Source organism: Sceloporus occidentalis, unplaced genomic scaffold, assembly GCF_023333645.1.
Source record: "Sceloporus occidentalis isolate IW3139 unplaced genomic scaffold, rSceOcc1.0.p SCAF_1, whole genome shotgun sequence".
Taxonomy (NCBI): Eukaryota; Metazoa; Chordata; class Lepidosauria; order Squamata; family Phrynosomatidae; genus Sceloporus; species Sceloporus occidentalis.
In genome coordinates, this window is record NW_028316981.1 from 86,403,781 (window position 1) to 86,421,255 (window position 17,475).

The following is a 17,475-nucleotide window of genomic DNA, read 5'->3' on the forward strand; positions in this document are numbered from 1 at the left end:
TTTGACTGTTGGACTAAGACACTGGAAGACCAGGGTTTGAATCCCTGTTTCTCCATGGAAATCTGCTGGTTGACTTTGGACAAGTCATACATCAAGCCTCAGAAAGGTTCCCCCAAACAAATTCCACCAAGAAAAGCCCATGTCAAATTCATCTCAGGGTTGCCATAAGTCAGAAATGTCTTGAAGTCACACAACAGCAACAGTCCAAATGTCAGCGCAAACAGAAGCAGACTGACATGTATAGAGATGATCTTTGCTTACATCTGTCTTGCAGAGAAACATCACTCTTTCACTGAGTTGGATGAAAGAAAGAAAAAACACAGATATGAAAAGAGGCAGCTGCACTTGGTTATCTCTATGATGATTCTTTAGAGATGAAAAGTAACAGGGAGACAGTAATGACTCATTGAGCATAAAAGGAATGCATCATGCTCTTTTTAAAATAGCAACAGCAACTATATAATGTCTGTACCACTGGAGCAGATAGTTTTGAATTTTTTTTTTAAAAAATACATCCAAATAAGTTCAGTACCCCAGATGAGTGAAATAATTAATGTGAAATTAATGAAATAATTAATGTGAAATAAATTGGGACTGTTCCATTTGTGTTTTATGCTATGACAGTTTGTTACACCAGCATACTGCATTTTTTTTGTAAGGGTGAATAGTAGTGAGGGATGGGAGGAGGATAGAGAAAGCCATTGCTCTGGGGGAGCAAACCACCATGTTAGAAATGTCTTTCTTTGCCTTCAATCCAATGAGCCAGAGGCCATTTTACTCTGGCCACCACCACATACCTTTGTGTAGTTACAAAAACTAACAGCATTTTGGCCTATTATCTCTTCTCATTTGAGAAATATGATTCTGTTAATACACTCCAAAGTAATGTTTTGTTTTACAGCTGCATCACTCTCCTGACTTGTCCTCTACTTCCAATTCAATGCAATCCCAAGATTATATTGCATTGCTACAATCGAAGCTGGGTATGACTCATGTCATATCTCTACATGTGTTTGGGTTTTTTTGCCTAACACAGACCATTCAATTTACAATTTTTCTTGGGTTTCATTTGTTAATTTTCTATTAGAGTTCTATGAGTTCTATGAATTTTGATTCCTGAGATGTTACTGAGTAAAATGGATTAATCATAGGGACTACATATAGTTGTTCTTTTAAACTGCGAGCCACATTGAGTCCCAATTTTTAGGAGGAAATCAGGATATAAATATAATACAACAAGAGCAACTATCCTATGGAATTCTAGAATTTGTATTTTGCTGTGAAATGAGATCCAGTCTGGTGTAGTGGTCTGAATGTTGGACTAGGATCAGGGTTTGAATCACCACCAGGGCCGGCTCATCCATATAGGCAAACTAGGCAGCCGCCTAGGACAGCAAAATTTAGGAGCAGCTTGGTGGCTTTTTTTTTTGTTGATTTCTTTGTGTAATTAAACAATATTAAAGTGAAAACTCATTACAGCAAATGATGTAAAAGCAAGCTACGGTTTGACGGTTTCTTTGTACAATGGCCAAAACATAAATGTGCGCCCCCCCCCCCCCCCGTGTCAGTGGTACAGTCACATGGTACATCATCCGCATTCCGCATGTGCCTTGAATGTAACCTCAAGGTCAACAGCACCCTCTCCTCCCACTGCCCACCTGCCTTACCCTTGGTGCCACAACACGGAACGCCAGTCACCAGTTGTCTTGAGTTTACTGTTTACAACAAACAAACTGATTTGATTTTGAATGTTTGCTTAGTACGTTTAATACTGTGTTGCATTCTTATGACAAGTTTTAAACTAAGTAAAGAGGAAGTTTTAGTTGTTTAGGCGAGTATTCTATTTATTATTACATTATATGTGATCGCAATTGATTTTATTGATTTTATTGGGAGCATTTTATTGGGAATTGCTGTTTTAACTCTATTTTAGGGTGGGAGGGAGTTTTAGGATGTTTTGCTATGTTTTTACTTGAGGGTTGTTGTGCAGCATTTTTATTGTTCTCTTGTTTGTTGTTACCTGCCTTGATCCAATACAGGGAGAGGCAGGATACAAATAATAATAATAATAATTATTATTATTATCATCATTATCTTAGGGGATAGGGGGCAAACAGCCGCCCTGTATCCTATGTCTTTTATCATTACGTAATCAGAAATAAGAAATAACAACCACCTGTTGATATATTGTTTTTTATGGTTTTGCATTCAAATACTATTTTCCTGTGTTTCTGTGTTTTTTTTAATTGAAACTCCATTCCAGATGTCATAGCAATAAAAAAGTCTTTAACCTGTAAAAAAACTAATTGGCTTTTTGACTAATTCTCAATACTATGACAAGAGATTTGAACCTAAGTGTTATGTCATGTTTAGCTTTAACAAACGAAACAGCAGAAATCAAGGGGTGAAAATAATTGTGAAGGGGCAACAGGGGGTGTCAAAATATTTCTCACCTAGGCTAGAATATACCTAGAGCCAGCCCTGATCACCACTCAGACATTCAACACTTACTGAGTGACATTGGGTAGCCATCCTTGCTCAGCCTCAGAAGAAGACAATCACAAACCACCCCTCTGAAAAAATTCTTGCCAGAAAAATTCAGCAAGTGTAAGATTTGTTTCCCGCCTTCTTTGTGCATGGGGAAAAGATCCCACATACTGTGTTAACATACCACTGTTATGCTGAAAATGTCACAATTCATGTATCTATTCACAAAACAACTGTGTTTTATAAACAGCTCAAGCAACTTAAATAACAGCAGAGGAAAAAACAGCAAGCATGTTTTGTAACCTTTTTTTGGTTTGGAAACTTTTACTCATGACTCAGCTTTGCCTTTTGCTCACTGCTATATTGTTTCCTTCCCAGAATGCAGTAAGATTTATATATTTGTTAATGACCAACAGTCAGAAAAGGGGTTATCTTGTTCTAGCTCACATACATGAATATTTTTTTCAAAAAAGAAGTTTGTTGTTATCTGTCCTTGAGTTGACTTTGACTTATCGTGACCCTGTGGATAAGACATCTCCAAGATTCTCCTGTACTCTACAGCTCTGCTCAGGTCCTGCAGGCTCATGTCTGTCTTACTCTCTTTTGACTGCCTTGTCTTTTCTAATAATTAATACCTTATCACGATGGGGCCAAAGTACGACAACCTCAGTTTAGTCATCCAGGCTTCCAAGGGAAGTTTGTGCTTGATCTGTTCTAGAACCCATTTGTTTGTCTTTTTGGCTGTCCACAGTAACCTCAGCACTCTTCTCCTGCACCACATCTCAAATGAGTTTATTTTCTTTCTGTTGGCTTTCTTCACTGTCCAACTCTCACATCCATATATGGTGATGTGGAACACAATGGCTTGAATGATCTTCATTTTAGTGTTCAGAGTAATACCTTTACACTTTAGGATCTTGTCCAGTTCTTTCATAGCTGTCCTTCTTAATTCTAATCTTCTTCTGACTTCTTAACTGCAGTCTTTGTTCTGGTCAGTATTTGATCTAAGGTATGCAAACTTCTGGACTATTTCAATTTCCTCCTTATCTAGGTTGAATTCTTGTAGATCTTCTGTGGTCATTATTTTTGTTATCTTAATGTTTAGCATGAGGCCTATCTTAGCAAGTAGCAATAGCAAGTACATTTCTATACCATTTATCAGTGCAGTTAAGCTCTCCCTAGTTGGTTTACAATGTGTAAGCTAATTGCCCCCAACAAGCTGGCTACTCATTTTAGCGACCTTGAAAGGATGCCAGGCTGAGTCAACCTGGAGCCCCTGGCTGGTACAGAACTCACAACCCTTTGGTTTGTGAGTGAGTGGCTGCAGTACAGGTATAACATCTCTTGAGGCCTTTAAAAAAGCCATCAAGACAGATCTCTTCTGGCGGGCATTCCCAGACTAATACATGGGCCCTCTCCACAGTCCCACAGCTGTGCCTCCTTGACTCTCCCTTAAATCATCTCATTGTAATGGGGATTAAATTTTATTGTAATTTTTATTGCAATTTTAATAACTGATTTTTATGCTGTTGTATTTTAATTGTGGGTTAGGGACTGTGTTATTATTTTACTATGTTTTATTCTTGATTGTAACCCACCCTGATCCTCTGGGGAGAGGTGGGCTATAAATAATAATAATAATAATAATAATAATAATAATAATAACAATAATGTAACCACTGCATCACCAGGGCTCTACCTTAGCACTTTCTTCCTTAAACTTCTTCAGTAATTGCTCCAGTTCTTTGTTGGTTTCTGCTAGTAGTATTGTGTCATCTGCATATCTTAGGCCCGGTACAGACAGGCCTCGTGGCACGTCTTGATGATGTACTAGGGTTGCCTCGGGGCATTGTTTACAGACACCCCGCAACCCTAATATGTCTTCCGTACGTCAAAATGGTGGCACCCTGTACAGATGGGTGCTGCCATTTTGAAGCGACGGACGTCTAGTGTCTGCATATCGCAGCACCATAATAATTTTGTGAGTGCGCCATTGGTGCACTGTGGCGTCATTACGGCTCCGCAAAAAGAACCTGCTTTTTGGGGTTCTTTTTGCTCCACGAGGAAGCTGTGAGGTTTGTCCGCTGTGGCTTCCTTGCGGAGCAAACTAGGGCAATGGCAGACCACCCTTTTTGGGCGATCTGTACCAGGCCTCCCAAGTGGGAAACATTCTGTTTCTCCATATTCATTTCTGATGGCAGCCTCCTGCACTGAATACAGGCTAGGTATCAGGACAGTCAGATGTAGTGGCACTCTCATTTCTTTGAGAGCATTCCATAACTTTTTATGATCTATGCAATCAAAGGCTTTGCTGCAGTCAATGAAGCACATGCAGATTTTCTTTTGAAATTCCCTGCTACGCTCCATTATCTAACATATGTTTGTAATATGACTCCTACTACATCTTCCTTTCCTGAATCCAGTTTGTACCTTTGGGATTTCTCTCTCCAAATATGATAGGAGTCTTTGCTGTAGACTCCAAGTTGCGACTCCCAATGTTACCCCCAACCCCACCCTGTAAGCAGCCTGGCACAACCTCTCCAACACAGCCACTTCCATGTTGTTGGAGAGTGGGGGAACAACAGAGACATGTTTAGCTATTTTTCTGTAGCTGAACATCTGAAATAGGCACCTGAAGGAAGCTCCAGGGATCCTTAGGAGGTCCCTGCAGACAAAGTTCTTGCAGATGAGCTCCATGAAAATAGCTGAATGCATCCCTGCTCATCCCCCTTCTCTTTGAAAAATATGGAACAAGGAGGAAAACTGTACTTTTTATAAGGTGGGTTTTTTGTTGTGCACTCAGAACAATATTTCAAATGTTTCTGTTATCAATGTTTTGTATGTTACTTGAGTATTTAAATGAAAGTGCAATGAGATTAAGCTGCATGGGGTTCTTATAGAGGGAGGTGGTCAAGACCATGACAACAGAAAAACAGAGAGTTCTTTCATGCCAAGATTACCACAATCCATCTCAGTATAGAAAACTAGGTCCAGCATACACAGTACAGCAAGAGTGGGGCAACATATCACTACATTTATCGCTTCACATTTGTGGCTTTGACTTTTGTAGATATGGATTTTATTAATATGTTCTCTCTAGGAATACCTAGGTCCTCCAGTGCAACTCTATGGTCAACTTTAACCAAAAATTGCACTGAAGGACCTAGAGATTCCTAGAGAGAACACTCTGCGAGGCAACCTTAGCTTCTTCAACACACTTCTGTGGTCAGTTTCTGGCAGATGCTGACCACAGAGTTGCACTGGAGGACCTAGAGATTCCTAGAGAAGTGTTCTTTCAAGTAAAAACATAGTGCTTTCTTTATCTGCAAGAGGTGGGTAACTTAGGGAATCTTTTCACCTGTATATATCAGTGCTAATTGTACAGAGAGTTGTGATTAAGTGAATAAGGTTTTATTTAGAGATATGCAAACAAACAATAGTAATTCAGCTTTAAGAACTAAACAAGGCTAACTGAAAGAGATGTATGGAATACTGGATAGCAGAGAATTGGGCTTTAAAGAGGGTGATATTTACCAGTCTTGAAGAAGGACTGGGAGAAAGTGGGGTGTGTTTCACACAGCATCTCAGGGTAATACAGAAAGAAGGGGAACTCTGGGCAGTTGGACAGAGCCCAGTAAGTGGTAGTTGTATGCACAAAGTGGTCATGTATGTGGTGGATATTTATATCCTGTTTTGCATCCTCAAGAGATGCAATGTAACATACTCTTTGGCCTGTTACAGACTGCCAAAATAAAGCTGCTTCAGGTCTCTTTGGAAGTATGCTATTTAAATGATGCATGCATCCTAAGAATCCAGAAGCTGCACCAAAGCTGCACTCCAGTGCTTAGGAATAGAGTGTGGCTTTGGTGCCACCTCCGGACTCTTAGGGCCCATGTATCATTTAAATAGCATACCTCCAAAGAGACCCGAAGCAGCTTTATTTTGGCAGTCTGTAACAGGCCTTTGATTACTTTCCCATGGAACTGACAAAAGGGGCAATTTTGACAGATGGTTTTAACTCTGGATTGACAAAACAGTGATTGGATTTGGGGCAATCCACAAGATATCCAGACAGGAAAGGTGGCTGGGGACATGGCAGGGAGAAGGTAGGAAATCTGACCTTACTTTTCTTAGTGAGATGGGACTGTCTTCATCTCTAATGCAAGAGGATATTCAAAAAGCCTGGGGGAGATCAGAGTGATTAGCAAACCTATTTTGCATTTATAGTTGTATTATCTAGGTTATGAATGCAAGCCTATTAGCCATATATGACCCACAGTGATGCAGTTAGATAATTTTAGATTTAAAAATAATTTTAGACACAGAGGGGGGTGTTAGCATATCTAGCAAGGAGATGTAGGGTATACTAACTCCCCCCTTTCCATAAAACAATTAAGTCTATAATTACTTAATTGCATCATGGTGGGTTGTATATGGCTAACAGGTTCCTGGATCTCCCATAATAACAAAATCCATGGATGCTCAAGTCCCATTAAATATAATAGCATAGCAAAATGGTGGCCCTTATATAAAATGGAAAATCAAGGTTGGCTATTTGGAATTCATACTTTTAAAAAATATTTTCAAACCGTGGATACTTTAATCTATGGATAAAAAATCCATGGATAAGGAGGGCTGACTGTATTCCAAAAACCAAAACATTTTTCATAGGTGGCTGAGATAGTGACACCTTTGCTCTCTGGTGGTTCAGTGTACACAGATGCACACAGTTGTTATAAATATTGTATAAAATTACCTTCAGGCTATGTGTATAAGGTCTACAAGAAATGGATTTTGTTTTTAGATTTGAGTTTCAACACCAAGATATTCCATTAAGTATGTACTGTACAGGTATTCCAAAATCCAAAAAAATCCAAAACACTCTTGGTCTCAAACATTATGGAAAAGGAGATTCAATCTGTAATTTGTTTAAATTAGTGAGTACAACTGTGGCTTCCAGTTTTGGCTGCTTCTTAAATCATAGTCTAAACAACAATGCTTCTAATCTTCTCTGTTTGGGTGCAGAAACAGAAAAGAGGGTGCAGTTGAGTCCAGGCCAGGCTGGTTTAGGTAGCAGGAAACCACACTCTCTCATCATGCCTGAAATGGCCTTTTGTGTGTGGAAGAACAGAGCAACTGAAGTCTGATCTTGTGGAAGCACAGTTTAGATAACCATCTGGAAGTGAATGAACATTGCAGGAATTCATGTCCTGCTTCTGCAGGAGAATACTTTGTCCTATTTTGCTGTGATGGTATATTTGAAAATATCCACATACTGCAACATGACTATAAATCTTCACTGCTTTCTTAATACAAGGAGACTGATACATACAAGATTCATTATCTTATCATATATATATATATATATATATATATATATTATATAATATTATTATAATATTCAGAGAAGCATTCCCAGGCATTGCATAATTGTCACTTGCTATTTGATGTTCTTTTGTTGTCTGTTTTATTAAATCATTTCCTGTATTGCTATGTATTTTATATGTATTATCTTATTAGACAGGCCCCTTCCCCTCCACCACTCCCTTCTCCTTTTGTGTCGTGTCTTTTTAGATTGTAAACCTGAGGGCAGGGAACCGTCCAATTAAAAAGATTGTATGTACAGCACTGTGTAAATTTACAGCGCTTTATAAATAAAGGTTAATAATAATAATAATAATAATAATAATAATTATTATTATTACTGGACTGTCTTACCACTCAGCCAAGTGGACTAGGATTCTACTTTATTTGTAGCATTCTGTTTTAAAATGTTGGCAGCATCTGATATTTTTTCTTTTTTATTCTTTTTCACACTCCTCTACTCTGCATGCCCATCCTGGCTGAGGGTTTCTGGGAGCACAATTAAAAAAAAATAATGTTTCCAAACACCAAATAATAGGCAAAATACTAAGGAAAGCTGAGCGTGCTTATATATTCTCTGTGCAGACACATCTTATTGACAAAGACAATATGTTGCTTATTTTCTTGGTCCATTCTACAGAGGGCACCCCAGAGTTACATTTTGTTGCATCATACACCCCAAATTACACCTACATGCTGGCTATTTTATGACACTGTTGCCTCAAAAATTTTAAACAATGTCCCTGAGTTGCAACCATCTGAGTATTATTTAAAAACACTTGGGGTCACCTAAAAAAATATCTCATGGAGTGTAATACACTGGGACAAAAAAAGCACCATGCTAATTTGTAGTTGAAACATAATGCAGACTAGATGAGTTCTCAGATGTGAATCAGTGCCTTCCCTGCTCAAAGATGGGAGGGCAACAAGTGAAGATTCACTTGATCCTTTCCAGAAAGGACCAGGCAAAGACACATATGTCATGAGTGGCAGAAATAGAAGGATCTGGTGCAGATATCCACAAAGAATTCACTGAAGAGCCACAAGAAACTGCTGCTCTGGAAATGCCTGGTACCCCAAAAGGAAGGAAACAAAAAAACAATGGAGAAACATTTGAAAATGTTTTCACAGAAAACAGTCTTTATAACTTAATTTGGTAAGCAAATAGAAAGGCAGAGCATGTGTTCAGGGCATTGAAGTAGACAGACTTTATCAAACTTGTGATGTATAAGCCTCTTGACAATTGGGAATTAAATTTCAGCAGAATAAGTCATTACATACACACTCCGCCTGCAGTTACTTCTTTAGTAATCAGTGGATGAAATAATAATAATAAAAAAACCAAACAATAACCAGCAGACAGTTCTGCATGTGTGAGAAATTTCTTTTCAAGGACCACTGTTGCATCCACGTGCGAGGCTCTGGCTTCCTGTTTAGTGACATGCACAAATAATAGCTCTTGCTTGGGAAACAGTTCCCCAGAAGACACTATTTTGTTAGTGGAGCAGAAAATTACCTAACAAGATCATTAATCATAGGCCTTCATGCAAATATACCTGTATTCGTTCAGGGTTTATCTCCATTTCTTAATTTTGGGGATTCACAAATTCTCCTTTTTCCGTTGGAAATAACAGTGGTAGTATTTTTAGGATGCAGAAATCATGCTGGTTCTTTTTGGAGAGAGGCAGAAAAGGAAGTGCATCAGTTACTCAAAACAAATGTTCTACCTCACGTGAATATGTATTTTTTTGGCTTCATGCATTTGGCCGTTATACCCAAACACCACTGAGGATATGGGGCATTTTAATCCCCTAACATATATTGTAATTCCCACAGGGTCAGAAAATACCTCAGAAGTCATATAATGGATCCATACAGTTCAGTGGTAATACAGTTATGAATTCTCCTCTGAATAAAGATTTAAGGTGATACAATAGGATGAAGGAATATCACCAATCTAAGGCGTGGTACATACTGCCAACAAGCAGTGTACTGGCACTGATTTTAAGGGTCCCTAAGCCTAATGTGCTTGGTGGCGTTACAATGGTGGCGCCCCATGTACACAGGCACTGCCATTGTGACATAAGTGTCACACGGCATCTGCATGTCACTGTGCATCGCTTACATAATCAGTGCACCATTAGTGCACTCGTTATGTCCACCCTGCGACAGAAAAAGAACCCGCTTTTCCTGGGTTTGGCGGCTGCGGCTTCTCTCCGGAGGAAAGTAGGCCACCGGCAGGCCGCCCTTTTTGGGCGGTCTGTCCCAGGCCATAGATACACCATAATACTAGCAGAAAACCTCACAGACCTTGAACATCTACTAAGGAAGATCAAAGAAGAAAGTGCAAAGGAAGGCTTAATGTTGAACATAAAGAAAACAAAAATAATGACTATGCAGTACCAACACAAATTCAACGTAAACAATGAGGAAACAGAAATAGTAAAAGAATTCTGATATCTGGGATCAAACATTGATAGGAATGGGGACTTCAGTCAGGAAATCAGAAGAAGATTAAGAATGGGAAGGTCAGCTATGAAAGAACTAGAAAAGATTCTAAAATGCAAAGATATACAACTGAGCACAAAAATTAAAATCATACAAGACACTATATTCCCCATTACCATGTATGGATGTGAGAGCTGAATAGTTAAGAAAGAAGATAGGAAGAAAATCAATGCATTTGAGATGTGATGCTGGAGAAGAATGCTGAGGATTCCATGGATAGCCAAAAAGAAAAATAAATGGGTCCTAAAGATCTCCTTGTAAACCAAGATGACAAAACTTAGGCTGTCGTACTTTGGATATCTCAATAATGCTAGGAAAAGTGGAAGGAAGTAGGAATAGAGGAAGGCCGCATGCCAGATGGATGGGTCCCATTAAAGAGATCACAAGCATGAGTTTGCAGGAGTTGGGCAGAGCAGTGGAAGACAGGGTGTCTTGGAGATGTCTCATCTGCAGGGTTGCCATAGAATGAGATTAATTTGAATGCAGGTAACAGCAACAGCAATCAAACAGATCATATCATGGCAAGATTTAAAATTATAAGACCTCAGGAGCAGTGAGACAAAATTCTCAGTATCATCATCATAATTTATATTTATAAATAATTAACTATAATTATTAAAATTAAACAGAATAAAATTACAATTAGAAAGCAACATGGCAATTGCATTAAAAGCTTGTTAGAACAAAAACATCTCTGCCATTCATATGAAGCACAGAAAAGAAAGTGGTAATCTAATCTTCCTGTGGAGGGGGTCCTACAATTTAGTACAATAAGAAAGGCCTTATTAATAAATAATACTTAAGAAAAGAAGTAAAATCAACCGACAAGATACTTCCATAAACTAGGAACTACGATCGATGGGTTTCCTGCATAGTATTTACCTTCCTTCTCTGGACATGTATAGTAGTCCCTTTATGCTTCTGTTCCTCTGATCTGCATAAATACATGGCGTCTGAATGTCTGTTGCCAAGCCAACCAACTCTTCCAATTGTACTTTTTGAAATCACACCTGATAATTCCTTCCTGAATGGAAAAAAAAGTGTGTAACTTTTAAAGGCTAAAAGAGAAGCTCCTCCATATTCTCGTATTCTAGGTAAATAAACAATTCATCTGCCTGAAGACACACTGCTCAGGTAGGGGAAGTACAGTGGACCCTTGTTATACACTGGGGTTTGGTTCCAAGATCCCCCATGAATAACAAAATCCACGGATGCTCAAGTCCCCCTAAATATAATGACATAACAAAATGGTGTCCCTTATAAAAATGGAAAATCAAGGTTTGATATTTGAAATTTATACTTTTTTTTAACATTTGCATAAAAAAAATCAATGTATAAGAAGGGCCAACTGTAGATTGTATGTTCAAGGGGGATGGGGAAGATTTTCATTTTTAAACTGATTTTTTTGAAATCAGCAGCAGCTGTGCTGGTTCTTCATGTTCTATGGATAACATACATACTGATGATGGATGTGCAGATGAAGCTTTTTGGAGACTTACCCCCTGATGCTGTGGCCAGCTGCCAACTCTAATCTCTTCCTGTCCAATTTCACCATCATCTATTATATAGTATGAAAGCTGGCCACGACCTGGCATCCAGCCTGGTCATATCTTACATAGGCAAACAATTTTAATGACTGGTTGAAGTAATAGTCAGCGACTGTCTCTTTATGGGAGCCGATGACTAAAGTATGGTTTCTTCATGCTCAGACTCTTTAGAATGTTCTAAATGGTGGAAGAAGGAAGAGGAAAAAATGGGGAAGGTAAACTCTCTTTCTTGCTTTCCCTTGCTCCAAGCATTGGATAGTTACTTTTGGACTGCAAGTCCCAGAATCTCTGGGAGAGATAATCCAAAAAGTCACTTTTTCATGTTCTTCCCTCACTTCCCTCATCTCTCTGGAAAGGAACAGAAGAGAAACTGCTTGTGGAGATTGACAAAAGATGTTATCACACAAAGCTACAAAAGCAGAATTTTAACAGGATAAAAGTGTCTTTGTCTGGTACTTATTAAACAATGCTGCTGCCTTGCATTCCATTTGTTAGTGTAGTGCACTTTTTCATCAATGAGCAAAACCCATCAATAGGCTCTCAGTCTTGCTGCTATTCCATTACTGCCTTAATGTGATGGGTCCCTTCCACTGCAGTTCTGCTTCTCAAGCAGTCATATGATGCTCCTCTCCTTCTCTTCTTTGCAGTAATTGCAGTCACCAACACCTTCCCCAGGCAGACTACTGTTTGCACAGTCACACAGCAGCTGGCCTTGGGGGGGGGGGGGTTGTTTGTAGCTGCAATATCTTGTCCCCGCTCTTATTTCCAAAGCACAGGGCTGCTGTGTAGCAAAAGTGCACAGAGCTGCCTTGCACTTCAGAAGAGGTCGGAGCAGCGATTCTGGCTGCCAACACCTTTCCTAAGTCGGCTGCTGTATGCACATTCACAAAGCAGCCGCTATGCGAGATGTTTGGCAGCCGTGATCACTTGTACCCCTCTTTTTCCCAGAAAGCAGCATTTTGGCAGTGTAGAAAACAGACTATGCCAGTGATGGTGAACCTTTTAGAGGCCGAGTGCCCAAACTGTAACCCAAAACCCACTTATTTATTGCAAAGTGCCATGTCCCTCTGGCTTTCTAATAACAAACTCTGGCAAACTCTGTGCTGGGGTGATGGCACATGTGCCCACAGAGAGGGCTCTGAGTGCCACCTCTGGCACTCGTGCCATAGGTTCACCATCACTGGACTGTGTGATCATGGATTGCCAAAGACTACTGTTGAGTAAAGCATGATAAGAAATGGTGCTTCCATTCTTAAACTGGCACCATTATGGCAAGACAGCAGTCTGGTGTGATAAAGCTCAAAGTCAGTGAAAGTAATCTGTCCTGGTGGATATAAACAAAACCTTCAAAGACAGTGGTCCTCAACTTTTCTCTGGCCGCGACCTCCTTGTGGCTAGAAGCCTTCTTCCGGTCGGCAGCCTCCTTGATTGGCTGGGAGGCCGTCATGCAGGGCTTCAGCCTTGCACGACTGAGGTGGTGGCAGGAGCAGGCCAGAGGAGGCCTTGACACCCTGAAGGAGGAGGAGGAGGAGGAGCAGTGAGCCCAACCAGGCAACCCCAGTGAAAGGGTCATTTGACCCCCAAAGGGTTCGTGGCCCACAGGTTGGGAACAGCTGTTCTGAGAGGGCAGATGTGGAGACTTTGGGCTGGAGTAGATGAGCAGGAAAGAGTGGCTTATGTCCAGCCAGAAGCGGGTCTGAACCTCACTCCCAATGCAGGCTGTGCTTGCTAGGGTTGACTGGCACTTCCAGAAGTGGATTATCCCAGCCCCTTTTTGCTCCAGTCCAAGGGACTGGAGAGTGGCCTCAGTGCAGCTTCTGGACACTTTGGAGGCATGTGTCGTCTAACTGGCATGCCTCCAAAGCGGCCAGAAGCCACTTCATTTGGCCTGTCTGTTCTAGGCCTTTCTTTCAGATTCTGATGTGGGTCATTGGATTTGCTGCTTGCAAGAGTTTAGAACCTGTTTGCTTTCACCTGGTTTACTGTGTTATATTTATTACTTAAAAATAAAATCACATTTTTTTAAAAAAAAAAAATCTTGGCAAAACTGGTTAACTGCTGCTCTTGCTACTATTCCAGAAACCAGGGAATGTGTTAACACTGTGTTTTTGTATGTGTGAGAGATAACGGATGAGGAGAGGGACTTATGTGTCCCTCTGCATTAAAAGACAGGATGGCCACATGCAGAAAAAGGGCAGGGCTGTATTTGTTGTGTGCCTTAAAAATTGTTCTGGACTGACAGTGGCATCCCTGAGGTTAGTGTAACCTGGTCCCAGAAAGGACTGGAAGGGGTAGGAGTGGCCTGCCCCCTCTCCCAGCCGGCCACTTGCTGTGACCTCTCTGGGCTCTGGATGGCCTGTTTAGGGTCTGGTGCAGCTGCTCACCCAGCAAACACCCCAAACTCTAAACAGAAGGCACTGCCTTCCAGCAGGAGCTGCTGCTGCTGCTGAAGGGGGAGGCACTGTAGCCACCAGAAGGCCCATTCCAGGTCTGGTGTGGCTGCTGGGTGAACAAGAATGGGAGACTTTGACCTTTCTTGCTTGACCAGTAGCCACACCAGTCCCATCAGGTGTATGCACCCTGGGGTGTCACTCGGTGACCAGGTGTGGTCTGTACTCACACCCCTCCCCAGTGACACCTCTGGGACTGAGGGCAATCCTAAAGCAAACCTATCATAGGGCTTTCTGGGGCTGAGTGTGTGACTTGCCCATGGTCACCCAGTGTGTTTCCATGGCTGAGCAGGGAATTGAACTGTGATCCCCAGAGTTCAGTCCAGTGCTCAAACCACTACACCCCGGTGCTCCCTAACCTTTAGTAATTTTGTGGAAAAGGGAATTCCATACTCTGCTGGTTAGTCACTTGTTCCAATTCCCTCTTCTTAAAGGTACAGGAGCCCTTCCTCTTCTACACACCTAAAACAGTAAGGAGATTGTTAATCTAAATGAATATAAGTCTCCAGAACCAGATAAACTACATCCAAGGGTATAAAAAGGACTGGAAAATGTAATATCGGAACCATTGGCAATAATCTTTGAGAACTCCTGGAGAACAGGAGAAGTCCCAGCAGACTGGAGGAGGGCAAACATTGTCCCCATTATCCAAAAGGGAAAAAAAGAGGATCCCAACAATTATCGTCCAGTTAGTCTGACATCAATTCCAGGAAAGATTCTGCAGCAGATCATTAAACAGAAAGTCTGTGAACATCTAGAAGGCAATGCCATAATCACAAAAAGTCAACACGGGTTTCAGAGAAACAAGTCATGCCAGACAAATCTAATCTCTTTTTTTAAATAAAATTACCAGCTTGGTAAATGAAGGGAATGCTGTGGATATAACATATCTTGATTTCAGTAAGGCCTTTGACAGGGTTCCCCATGACATTCTTGCAAACAAGCTAGTGAAATGTGGGCTAGACAAGGCAACTTTTACATGGATTTGTAATTGGTTGACTGGCCGAACCTAAAGGATGCTCAAGAATGGCTCCTTTTCATCCTGGAGAGAAGTGACCAGTGGGGTCCCACAGGGCTCTCTCCTGGGCCCAGTGCTATTCAACATCTTTATCAATGACCTGGACGACATAATTGGGGACATACACATCAAATTTGCAGATGACACCAAATTAGGAGGAGTAGCTAACACCACAGAGGACAGGATCAAAATTCAAAATGACCTGAATAGACTAGAAAGCTGGGTCAAAGCTAACAAAATGAAATTCAATACTAGAGCACCGCTGGCAGAAACATGGACTTTTGCCTGACAAGACACGTCATAGGAACTTTTTAGATTCCTATGGAGTGGCAATAGATGCAGCAAAGAACTCTTTATATGCTGCACATATTGCATCTGCAGAGTCCCGTCCAGCAGAGCTGTTCAGGGTGGTTAAAGAGCTAACTCAATTGCCTCCCATCCTGAACCCTTTAATTGGAACCAACCAAAGCCTGTTGTGATGCTTCTAACGACTTTTTTGCAGATAAAATCTCTCAGATTAGAGTTGATCTAGATGTGGGCATTACAACAGAAATTGTAAGAGAGGTGTCCAGTGTTCACAGTGTTAAACTGGATCATTTTGAGTTTGTAAATACCGATGGACAAGCTTCTTGGAAGTGTGAGAAAGACAATGTGCCCTCTCGATCCTTGCCCATCCTGGTTGACTGTTCAGGGTGGGGATGCAGTGAAAATATTACTGCAACTCATAATTAATGCATCATTCGGGGGGGGGGGGATTTCCTTCAGAGTTGAAACAAGCAGTGCTTAAGCCACTTCTGAAAAACCCCTCCCTAGACCCCCTGGTAAGGAATAACTATTGACTGTTCTTCCTGTTACCATTCTTGGGCAAAGTGATCGAGAGGGCAGTTGCCTTCCAACTCCAGGTTGTCTTGGATGAAGCCTATTATCTAGACCCATTTCAAACCAGCTTCAGGGTGGGATATGGAGCTGAGACTGCCATGGTCGCCTTGGTCGATGATCTCCATCTGGGCATCGACAGGGGACATGCGACTCTGTTTGTGCTCTTGGGCATCTCAGCGGCCTTCGATACCATAGACCACGGTATCCTGGGTCACTTGAAGGAGTTAGGTATTGGGGACACTGTGTTCCAGTGGCTCCGTTTCTACCTCTCGGGCAGATTCCAGATGGTGAGGCTGGTGTGGAAGAGGGCATTTCACACTATCACCTCAGCCTGTGACCTCCACCAACTGGACTTTTTCACATGGGGAAAACTGGAGGGTTATAAAGTGGGGCCAATGCTGGGTCATCCAGGACATTAGGGATATGCGGCTTCCACAAAGGCACAAGAGCACCACCAAGTTTGCTCAAATGTGGCTTATGTGATGCCTTAGAACCCCTGACCAGCTGCAAGAATGGCTTTGTCCCCAACTCACACGTTAGCAGTGTTGCCCTCAGCACCATTACTACTACCATGAGGATGGACGGGCAAGGGCTGCCCATCCGGCAGATTCTGTACTATGTCCAAAAAATATCAAATAAATACATTTGAAAAAAAAGTTACTCTGAATATTTCCCCAAAATATCAAATAAAATACATTTGAAAAACGTTACTCTAAATATTTCCCCAAAATATCAAATGCGTTTGAAAACAGTTACTCTGAGTATTTCCCCCAAATATAGGGGATCCCGCTTTGGCTGCCATGGCTCCGTGCTATGGAATTCTGGGGGCTGTCTTTTGTTGTGGCACCAGAGCGAATGACGCCCCCAGTGTGGACACAAGCCCTCCCCTGTGGTTCCGTAGGGCAGCCTCGCTCGCTGGGCAGTTACGAAACATGGGTTTCGCAACAGAGGCGGACCCGAGGCGGCGGCCAATGGCGAGGCTCCCGGCTTTTATGTAACTGCGGATGCGGAGGGGCTGGCTTTGGGTGTGTTTCCCAGGGACAGTCTCCACAGCCTCTCTCTCTCTCTCTCTCAGGAAAAGCCCGGCCCAGTCGAGGGCCACTTGTCCAGCAGCAGTGGGGGCTGGCAAGGGAGGCGAGACAGGGCCGCCTCCTGGGCTCCGCGCGAGCAAAGGGACCGCTGTTCTCCCTTTCCCCTGGCATGTCCTCCCCGACTTGGCTTA

At 41.7% G+C, this 17,475-nt stretch overlaps 1 long non-coding RNA gene across 1 annotated transcript; it reads right to left on the minus strand.

The window, feature by feature from the left end:
• Positions 1 to 9,413: 9,413 nt before the first annotated feature.
• On the minus strand, positions 9,414 to 17,078 carry LOC149321759 (uncharacterized). The gene is made up of 3 exons (XR_016278617.1): positions 17,010 to 17,078; positions 11,242 to 11,383; positions 9,414 to 9,521 (listed from the first exon to the last, which is right to left on the minus strand). It is a non-coding gene; the product is annotated as an uncharacterized LOC149321759 (long non-coding RNA).
• Between the last annotated feature and the right edge of the window lie 397 nt (positions 17,079 to 17,475).